Here is a 10,274-nt window from a genome sequence, read left to right as displayed (position 1 = left end):
CCTTGGGTCTTGCTGGACTCACAACAGCTTTATTGCATTCTTCAGGGGGCTCCTTCTTTGCTTTAGTGCTATAAGACCTTGGTTTCTTTTTTTTTTTTTTTTTAGATTTTTAAAAATTCATTTTATTTTTTTTATTTTGTTTTGGTTTTTTTTGTATTTTTCTGAAGCTGGAAACGGGGAGAGACAGTCAGACAGACTCCCGCATGCGCCCGACCGGGATCCACCCGGCACGCCCACCAGGGGGCGATGCTCTGCTCCTCCGGGGCGTCGCTCTGCTGCGACCAGAGCCACTCTAGCGCCTGGGGCAGAGGCCAAGGAGCCATCCCCAGCGCCCGGGCCATCTTTGCTCCAATGGAGCCTTGGCTGCGGGAGGGGAAGAGAGAGACAGAGAGGAAGGAGGGGGTGGAGGTGAAGAAGCAAATGGGCGCTTCTCCTATGTGCCCTGGCCGGGAATTGAACCCAGGTCCCCCGCATGCCAGGCCGACGCTCTACTGCTGAGCCAACTGGCCAGGGCTAAAAATTCATTTTAGAGAGAAGAGAGAGAGAGAGAGAGAAGGGGGGATGGAACAGGAAGCATCAACTCTCATATGTGCCTTGACCAGGCAAGCCTGGGTTTTCAAACTGGCAACCTCAGCGTCCCAGGACAACACTTTATCCACTGCATCACCATAGAACAGCAGGACCTTGGATTCTTACAGCAATTTCTTCTTTTACTCAACTCTGTGTCCTTTTGAGTCTTGTTTAGTTTTTATACATTAACGAGAGAACTTTTATATTGAGAGATTGAAATTTTAGGCTTGAAAAATGATGTGATCTTAAAATAAAGCCTTAGAGAGATTAGGGGTATAAAGAGACTACCTCAGCAATTCTTAACCTGGCATCAGGATAGAATTCACTGGATCCATGAATGTAGTTACAGGAAAATGACATCTTTATTTTCACTAATTTGTAATTGAAATTTATAATTTCCTTTTAGTTAAATGTTAGTAACATAACCACAGCAATATTACTACAGCAATATTAACCACAGTGCCTTACTTGTGACTGTCAGATAGAAAACACAGATAGACCTGGCTGGGTAGCTCAGTTGGTTAGAGCACTGTTCTATCGACCAAGGTTGCAGTACCCCATCAGAGCACATTCAAGAATCAACCAATGACTGCATAAATTAGTGGAACAACAAATCGATATTTTTTTCTCTTTGTCTCTCTGTCTCTCTCCCCCTTTCTCTCTTTCTAAAATCAATAAAAAAATTTTAAAAAGGATCATTACATATCACATTGCGGTTGTTGTAGACACATTGATATAGTTTTTACTCACTTCTAGATCTTGTTATATAATGTGTTGATAAAGAAACACATTACTGTATCATAAATTAATTTTTTAATATTTAAATAACTGTTTTGGTATAAGAGGTTTCCTTTGTAAACCTATGTAATATCCTCATAATTATTTTGTGCATTTAAAAACATTATTCTAGCCCTGGCTGGTTGGCTCAGTGGTAGAGCGTTGGCCTGGTGTGCGGAAGTCCTGGGTTTGATTCCTGGCCAGGGCACACAGAAGAAGCGCCCATCTGCTTCTCCACAGTCAAGGCTCCATTGGAGCAGAGATAGCCCGGGCACTGGGGATGGCTCCATGACCTCTGCCTTAGGTGCTGGAGTGGCTCTGGTCACAACGGAGCAACGCCCCGGATAGGCAGGGCATCGCCCCCTGGTGGGCATGCCGGGTGGATCCCGGTCGGGTGCATGCGGGAGTCTGTCTGACTACCTCCTCGTTTCCAGCTTTGGAAAAATACAAAAACAAAAACAAAAACAAAAAAAAACACCATTATTCTGAGAAGAGGTCTATAGGCTTCTCCCCACTGCTAAACAGGTCTATGGTACAAAAAGTGATTAAGAACTGCTTTAATAAAAAATAAATACTATTAGTATTTGGTTATAAACCAATGAATAAAAGAAGAATCCATGAGTCCACACTGATATTAATAAGTAGATGAATCATTATATAAGTGTTGGAAAAGTGAAGGCTTTTTCTTTTAGTAGGATGACAACTAATTAATATAGATGGAATTATGGAATAAAAAACTCATTTGTGCCTGACCAGGCGGTGATGCAGTGGATAGAGCATCGGACTGGGATGCGGAGGACCCAGGTTTGAGACCCCGAGGTCACCAGCTTGAGCGCGGGCTCATCTGGCTTGAACAACAACAACAAAAAAAGCTCACCAGCTTGGACCCAAGGTCACTGGCTCGAGCAAGGGGTTACTCGGGCTACTGTAGCCTCACAGTCAAGGCACATATGAGAAAGCAATCAATGAACAACTAAGGTGTCGTAACAAAAAACTAATGATTGATGTTTCTCATCTCTCTCCGTTCTTGTCTGTCTGTCCCTAACTATCCCTATCTCTCACTCTCCCTCTGTCTCTGTAAAAACAAAACAAAACAAAACAAAACTCATATGTGGTGAGGAGAGGTAGAAGAGGGCATGAGGGGATAAATGGCAATGGAAGGAGACATAATTGTCATGGTGAACACAATACAATATAGATGATGTATTACAGAATCGTACACCTGAAACCTATATAATTTTATTAACCAATGTCACCCCAATAAATTCAATAAAAAAAACCTCATTCATGGATGCTAAAACTAGTGGGTGAAACTTTGATGAGCAGCAGGATATTTACATGGTGAAGTGTCTCTCCATAAATTACTTAATAGTCACAAAGGGAAAATAATGACAGAACCTCAATGATCACCACTTTAACCAAGTCATCAAACCTACATCACTGATATTGGGACAAACTGACTTTATGTACCTCTTAATAAGAAGCACTGGGACACAACATCTCCTCAGTAGTAATCTTGCCCAAAATGCACAAACTAAATCTAATCATGAGGAAATGTCAGGCAAACCCAAATTGAGGGCCATTTTACAAAATAACTGCCCTGTACTCTTCAAAAATGTCAAGGCCAGGAAACAAAAATAGGCCGAGTATCTGGTCCAGATTAAAAGAGACAAGAAAACTAAACGTAGTGTGTGACCTTAGATTTGATCTTGGATCAGAAAAATAAAGATAGGCCTAAATAATGTTTTTTAGGACAATTTATAATATTTAATATATGTGTGAATTATATAATGGTATTGTATCAATGTTCAATATGCTGATTTTTATATCTAATACTGTGGTAACAAAGAGAATGGCTTTGTTCTTAATAAATAACACACTAAAGCCTTTTTTATTATTTATTTAAGTTCCCCACTGAACTATTTAAGGGTAAAAGAGTTTCATGTTGCCAAGTCTCAAATGGTTCAGAAAAAATGCACATATTTGTAAGTATGTAAAGAGGCAATAATAAAGGAAATGGAGCAAAAGGTAAACAATTTTGAATTCAGAAAAATGACTGAGGGGAGTTTCTTCTACTATTCTTGAAATTTTTCTATAACTTTGAAATTATATTGCCTGAGATAATTTATTCCATATCCTTATTTTGAAGAGCAGAGAATTCAGATTTTTGAAAAGTGAAAACTTGTTCAAGGTCCCACAAGTTAGCGACAGGGTTACGGCCAAAACTCAGATCTCCAGACATAGGTCTTCAACTGAATTTGTTGGTGTTTGTGTTTGAATGGCAAAGGTTGAGCCACCCCTTTTAACTTCTCTTTTTATTTTCTTGGTTCCTTAGAACTAGTTCCTTCTACTAGAGAACCAGAGTAACAACTGAATGCTTCTTTCAGTTCCTTCATGATTAAGCAAGGATAAATTTGCTTCAGAAAAATGAAAAAAAAAAAAAAAGGAAAAAAAAGAAAGAAAAAAAAAGGATAAATTTGAAGCTTGTGAGCTGTACGGCTGAGATAGCCCTGTAGGTCCAACATTTTCCTTCTTGCCAGCCTTTTTCTGTACATGGGTAGCTATTTTTATTTTATTTTATTTTATTTTATTTTTGTGGCAGAGACAGAGAGAGAGAGAGAGTTAGAGAGAGGGACAGACAGATAGGAAGGGAGAGAGATGAGAAACATCAATTCTTCGTTGCTGTTCCTTAGTTGTTCATTGATTGATTTCTCATATGTGCCTTGACCGTGGGGCTACAGCAGACCGAGTGACCCCTTGCTCCAGCCAGTGACCTTGGACTCAAGCTGGTGAGCCTTGCTCAAACCAGATGAGCCTGCGCTCAAACTGGCGAGCTTGGGGTCTCGAACCGGGATCCTCCACGTCCCAGTCCAACGCTCTATCCACTGCGCCACCACCTGGTCAGGCACATGGGTAGCTATTTTTGATATAACATTATTTGTATCCCTTCTCCCAGAGAGTAGTGATGTATTATTGTTTAAACTTCTTTCCATAAACCACTTGATTTCAAAGTCTCTTCGATGTTAAATAAAGAAAATTGTATGTTTTTATATCTATGATTCTATGACTCAGTTTCCTTAATTAATGGAAAATGAAGGCATAATATACTGAAAGAAAAAGGAATATAGCATCTCAGAATTATAGTCATGAAATAAGGAGGTTAACCACAATAATAGATGGTGGGACCTTTTAATAGTTTTATTAGTTAATGACTAATATCAGCTTTATCAAAAAAATTAAATAAAATCTACCAGTTTCTATGCAAAACAGGTAATTGTTATCAGTGTGAGGACTCCTTGTCTCCAAATGAGATAATGGAAAATATTAATTTGAACCATATGGAATTGCCATTTTTTAGTAATAACTGAATATCAACAATTTCATATATCTCAACCTAATAGAAGTAAATATAGTATTAGGTAGTGATGTATTTTCTCTTACAGCCCAATGGTAGAAAAATGGAGATTGTTCATGTGGTATCTGCTTTTGACTCTTCAACTTCTTGGTTTCTTTTCTTACCCAGGCTGTTCGTCTGTCCTGATACACTCTGTGAGATTCATTCTAGCCTTCAGATTCCTCCAAATTTCCATGTTGGCTTATATTAGCTTCTAACACCTGGGATCCTTTCATTGATTCATAGAAAGTTAGAAATGGAATATCAGAGGAACTTTGTTCAATCTCCCTATATTTCAGATGAGTAAAGAAGCTAACATCATTAAGTTGATATGTGAGAGGTGTGGCAAGATTGCAGATATCCTGGCTCCCATTACAGTGGTCTTTCTACATCAGCACCCACATTCTATCTAGACCTTATCTTTTCTACAGCTCAATTTTACGGACTCGGGTCTATCTGTCAATCTCTCTTTCTCTCTTTCCTCCCCTTATCTTTTTCTTAGCTCCCACTTCTTCTCACTCAGTTACCTGGAACTTTCTTATTCCCTCATTTTTGTCTTTTTGCATTCCCGAGCAGCCTTAGCTTGTGCATTCTCTCTCTCTTTCTCTCTCTCTCTCTAAGATTTTATTTATTGGCCTGACCTGTGGTGGCGCAGTGGATAAAGCATCAACCTGGAATGCTGAGGTTACTGGTTCGAAACCCTGGGCTTGCCCGGTCAAGGCACATATGGGAGTTGATGTATCCTGCTCCTACCCCCTTCTCTCTCTTTCTTTCCCTCTCTCTCCCCTTCTAATAAAGAAATAAAGTCTTGAAAAAATTTATAAAAGAGATACACTCATTAAAAAAAATATTTTATTATTTATTTTACAGGGTGGGGCGAGAAGTATCAACTTGTAGTTGATTTACTTTAGTTGTACATTGATTGCTTGTCATATGAGCCTTGACTGAGCAAGCCTGGGTTTTTGAACCAGTAACCTCAGCATCAGCATTCCAGGTCAATACTTGATGCATTATACCAGCACAGGTCAGGTCTCTTTTCTTTTTTGTTCTTGTTTTTTATTATTTTATTGTTTTGTTTTATTTTATTTTGTGTGGTGTTTTTTGTTATTTCTCTCTTTTTATCTATGCCATTGGTGAAATGTGAAGTCCCAGCAAAGGTCATTTTATATCTCATTGGTCTGAGTTTAGGTCACTTGACCATCACTAAACTTATCAGTTCCTTGGAGGTAGATTATCCTGGTCTTAAGCCAAATAAGGTCTGCTCTGGATTTAGATGTGAAATGAGCTTTCTTGGAAGCTTCCTTGTAACTACAGATAAGACTATGGGTATTGTTACTAACAAGAAGAAGAAATAAATGTTGCATAGCCAAAACCAATAAAAATCCACTGTATGATGCTTACCACATTCTGTTACTTCTGTATTAATACATTCATACACTAATTAATATATAATTAGTACATTAGTCATTCTGTGTTAGTAGTTAACTTTCTTTACACAACTTGTACACAAATTTTCACTGCATCAATATGCATAATAAGGCCTGACCAGGCAGTGGCTCAATGGATAGACCATTGGACTGGGAGACAGAGGACCCAGGTTCAAAACCCCTAGGTCACCAGCTTGAACATGGGCTCATCTGGCTTGAGCATGGGTTCACCAGCTTGAGTGTGCGATCGCTGGCTTGAGTGTGGGATCATAGACATGACCCCATGGTTGTTGGCTTGAGCCCAAAGATCGCTGACTTGAACCCAAGGTCACTTGAACCCAAAGGGTCACTTGCTCTGCTGTAGCCCTCCAGTCAAGGCACATATGAGAAAGCAATCAATGAACAACTAAGGAGCCGCAACGGAGAATTGATACTTCTCATCTCTCTCCCTTCCTGTCTGTCTGTCCCTATCTGTCTCTGTCACACACACAAAATAAATGCGTAATAACCCAAAAGAGGAAACAATCCAAGACAAGTGTCTGTGAACTGATGATGGATAAATAAAATGTGGTATATCCATACAATGGAATATTACTGAGAAATAAAAAGGAATAAAGTACTGATACTTGCTACAACATGGACACAACTTGAAAACATTATGCTAAGTGTAAAAAGCCAGTCACAAAAGACCACATGTTGTATGATTACATGAATATGAAATGTGCAGAGTAGGCAAAAATCCATAGAGACAGAAAGTAGATTAGTGGTCACCAGAGGCTGGGGGGGGGGGGGAATGGAGGGGTGGAGAAATGGGGGATGGTTGCTAATAGATACATAATTTCTTTCAAGAGGTGATGAAAGATTCTGGAATTAGATAGTAGTTATATTTGCACAACTTTGTGAATATACTCAAAACTATTGAATGTACACTTTGAATTTAAAGGGTAAAATTTATGGTATGTGTATTATGTCAATTAAAAAAATATAAAATAAAGCCCTGGCCAGTTGGTTCAATGGATAGAGCATTGACTCGGCGAGCAAACATCTGGGTTTGATCTCTGGTCAGGGCACACATGAGAAGTGATCATCTCCTTCTCTCCCCCTCTCTGTCCCCCTTCTCTCTCTTCCCCTCCCGCAGTCGGTGGCTCGAGTGGATCCTGGTCAAGGTGCATGTGGGAGTCTGTCTATCTCCCCTCCTCTCACTCAAATAAATAAATAAATAAATAAATATACCATGAAGTTAGGAGCTCATTTTCACCTTTGTATTTTCAAATCCCTTGCTACCCCAACCCCAGTGCCTGATACATAGCAGGTACTCAAAAATTATTTGAATAAATGAATGGAAAAATTGGAATAATTGATTATATTTTTATTATAAAGAGAAAGACAGTTACCTAATTCTCTCCTTAAATTAGCAATGCATATGAGTGCAGACCAACATCTTTGTAACTAAAAAGTCTACATTATATTCAAAGATTATTCTTTATTTTTATTGGTTTATTTTGTACTACACTATATCTTAGCCAAAAGGCTGAGAAGTGATGTTGTTGGTTTATTTTATGATTTGTCACTTGAACAAATACCATTTGGTCATATATCATCACAGAATTGAGCATGTTAGTCCATGTTTTCTTCACTTTCACAGCATTTATTTTCTTGATTTCCTTGTAAAATTTGCTTTCACTTCAACTTTAAGAGCAAAGATTTATTATTTAAATTTATTTATTGACTTGAGAGAGAAACATCGATTTGTTGTTCCACTTATTTATGCATTCATTGGTTGTTTCTTGTATGTTTCCTGACTGGGGATCGAACACACAACTTTGGTGTATTGAGACTATGCTCTTAACCAACTGAGCTATCTGGCTGGAGCAAGAAAGCAAGGAGTTTAACTGGGGTTCTGATTTTGTTTTGTCTGATTACTGCTTATAATAGTTCTATTATTTTTTTTATTTTATTTTATTTTTTGTATTTTTCTGAAGCTGGAAACGGGGAGAGACAGTCAGACAGACTCCCGCATGCGCCCTACTGGGATCCACCCGGCACGCCCCGATGCTCTGCCCCTCCGGGGCGTCACTCTGTTGCGGCCAGAGCCACTCTAGTGCCTGGGGCAGAGGCCAAGGAGCCATCGCCAGCGCCGGGACCATTTTTGCTCCAATGGAGCCTCGGCGGCTGCGGGAGGGGAAGAGAGAGACAGAGAGGAAGGAGGGGGAGGGGTGGAGAAGGCAAATGGGCGCTTCTCCTGTGTGCCCTGGCCGGGAATTGAACCCGGGACTTCCGCACGCCAGGCCGACGCTCTACCACTGGCCAGGGCCAATAGTTCTATTATTTTTAAACAGTATTTTAAACCCTTTAGGTTTGTGTGTCTTGCCCAGAGGGCTTTTTTTTTTTTTTTTTTTTTTCAGAGACAGAGAGAGAGTCAGGGTGAGGGATAAACAGGGACAGAGAGATGAAAAGCATCAAGCATTAGTTTTTCGTTGCACATTGCAACACCTTAGTTGTTCATTGATTGCTTTCTCATATGTGCCTTGACCGCAGGTCTTCAGCAGACCGAGTGACCCCTTGCTGGAGCCAGTGACCTTGGGTCCAAGCTGGTGAGCTTTTGCTCAAGCCAGATGAGCCCGCGCTCAAACTGGCAACCTCGGGGTTTTGTTTTGTTTTGTTTTGTTTTGTTTTTTTACAGAGACAGAGATAGACAGGGACAGACAGGAATGGAGAGAGATGAGAAGCATCAATCATCAGTTTCTCGTTGCACGTTGCAACTTCTTAGTTGTTCATTGATTGCTTTCTCACATGTGCCTTGACCGTGGGCCTTCAGCAGACCAAGTAACCCCCTGCTGGAGCCAGGCAAGCTGGTGAGCTCTTTGCTCAAGCCAGATGAGCCCATGCTCAAGCTGGCGGCCTCGGGGTCTCGAACCTGGGTCCTTCCTCATCCCAGTCCGATGCTCTATTCACTGTGCCACCACCTGGTCAGGTAACCTCGGGGTCTTGAACCTGGGTCTTCCGCATCCCAGTCTGACGCTCTATCCACTGCCACTGCTTGGTCAGGCATGCCCAGAGGGCTTTAATCATATTAGCACCATTCAACTTAGTCTCTGTACTTAGCTCCATAAAGGTGGGCTATGGAACGACGTAATGTGCAGGTGGAATTACTGGTAATACAAATGATCATGAGTCTGAAACAGGATAAATTATCAGAAATAATCAGAAATTATCTTCTAAGTTCTTGCTGGCTTTATTTAAACTGACCACTCTACCTTCTCCTGGTCACTCCAGTTATAAGTAAGATACAGAGCCTGCTTAGCTCTGCCATTCAGAAGCATTAGCTGCTTTTTTTTTTTTTTTCATTTTTCTGAAGCTGGAAACAGGGAGAGACAGTCAGACAGACTCCCGCATGCGCCCGACTGGGATCCACCCGGCACGCCCACCATGGGGCGAGGCTCTGCCCACCAGGGGGCGATGCTCTGCCCATCCTGGGCGTCGCCATATTGCGACCAGAGCCACTCTAGCGCCTGAGGCAGAGGCCACAGAGCCATCCCCAGCACCCAGGCCATCTTTGCTCCAATGGAGCCTTGGCTGCCGGAGGGGAAGAGAGAGACAGAGAGGAAAGCGCGGCAGAGGGGTGGAGAAGCAGATGGGCGCTTCTCCTGTGTGCCCTGGCCGGGAATCGAACCCGGGTCCTCCGCACGCTAGGCCGACGCTCTACTGCTGAGCCAACCGGCCAGGGCCATTAGCTGCTTTTCATAGCCTTTCTATCTCAAGGGCTGAGTCAGGGATATGGGGCAGCAGATCCTGCAGATTTTGATTTGGGATTTCCAAGAAACTTTTTGAAATAGCTACCCTGTTTTTAATAACTGACAGCCCCAGTGTGGCCACTAAATATATTTTTTAATCTAGAAAAACATTCTTTTATTCTTTTTTCAAAACTTGATTTTTTACAAATTTTAAGTCTACCTAAGGTTGAAAAGAACGGTGTAATGAATATGTCATACACCCTTTATCTAAATTTATCACTTGTTGATGTTAATATTTTGACTTATATGCTAATGTACTATATCTAAAATATACATATATATACTCCTTTAAAAAAATATTTGTTTTAAGAC

This window comes from Saccopteryx bilineata, chromosome 3 (genome assembly GCF_036850765.1).
Source record: "Saccopteryx bilineata isolate mSacBil1 chromosome 3, mSacBil1_pri_phased_curated, whole genome shotgun sequence".
Classification (NCBI taxonomy): Eukaryota; Metazoa; Chordata; class Mammalia; order Chiroptera; family Emballonuridae; genus Saccopteryx; species Saccopteryx bilineata.
This window is presented reverse-complemented; position numbering follows the sequence as displayed.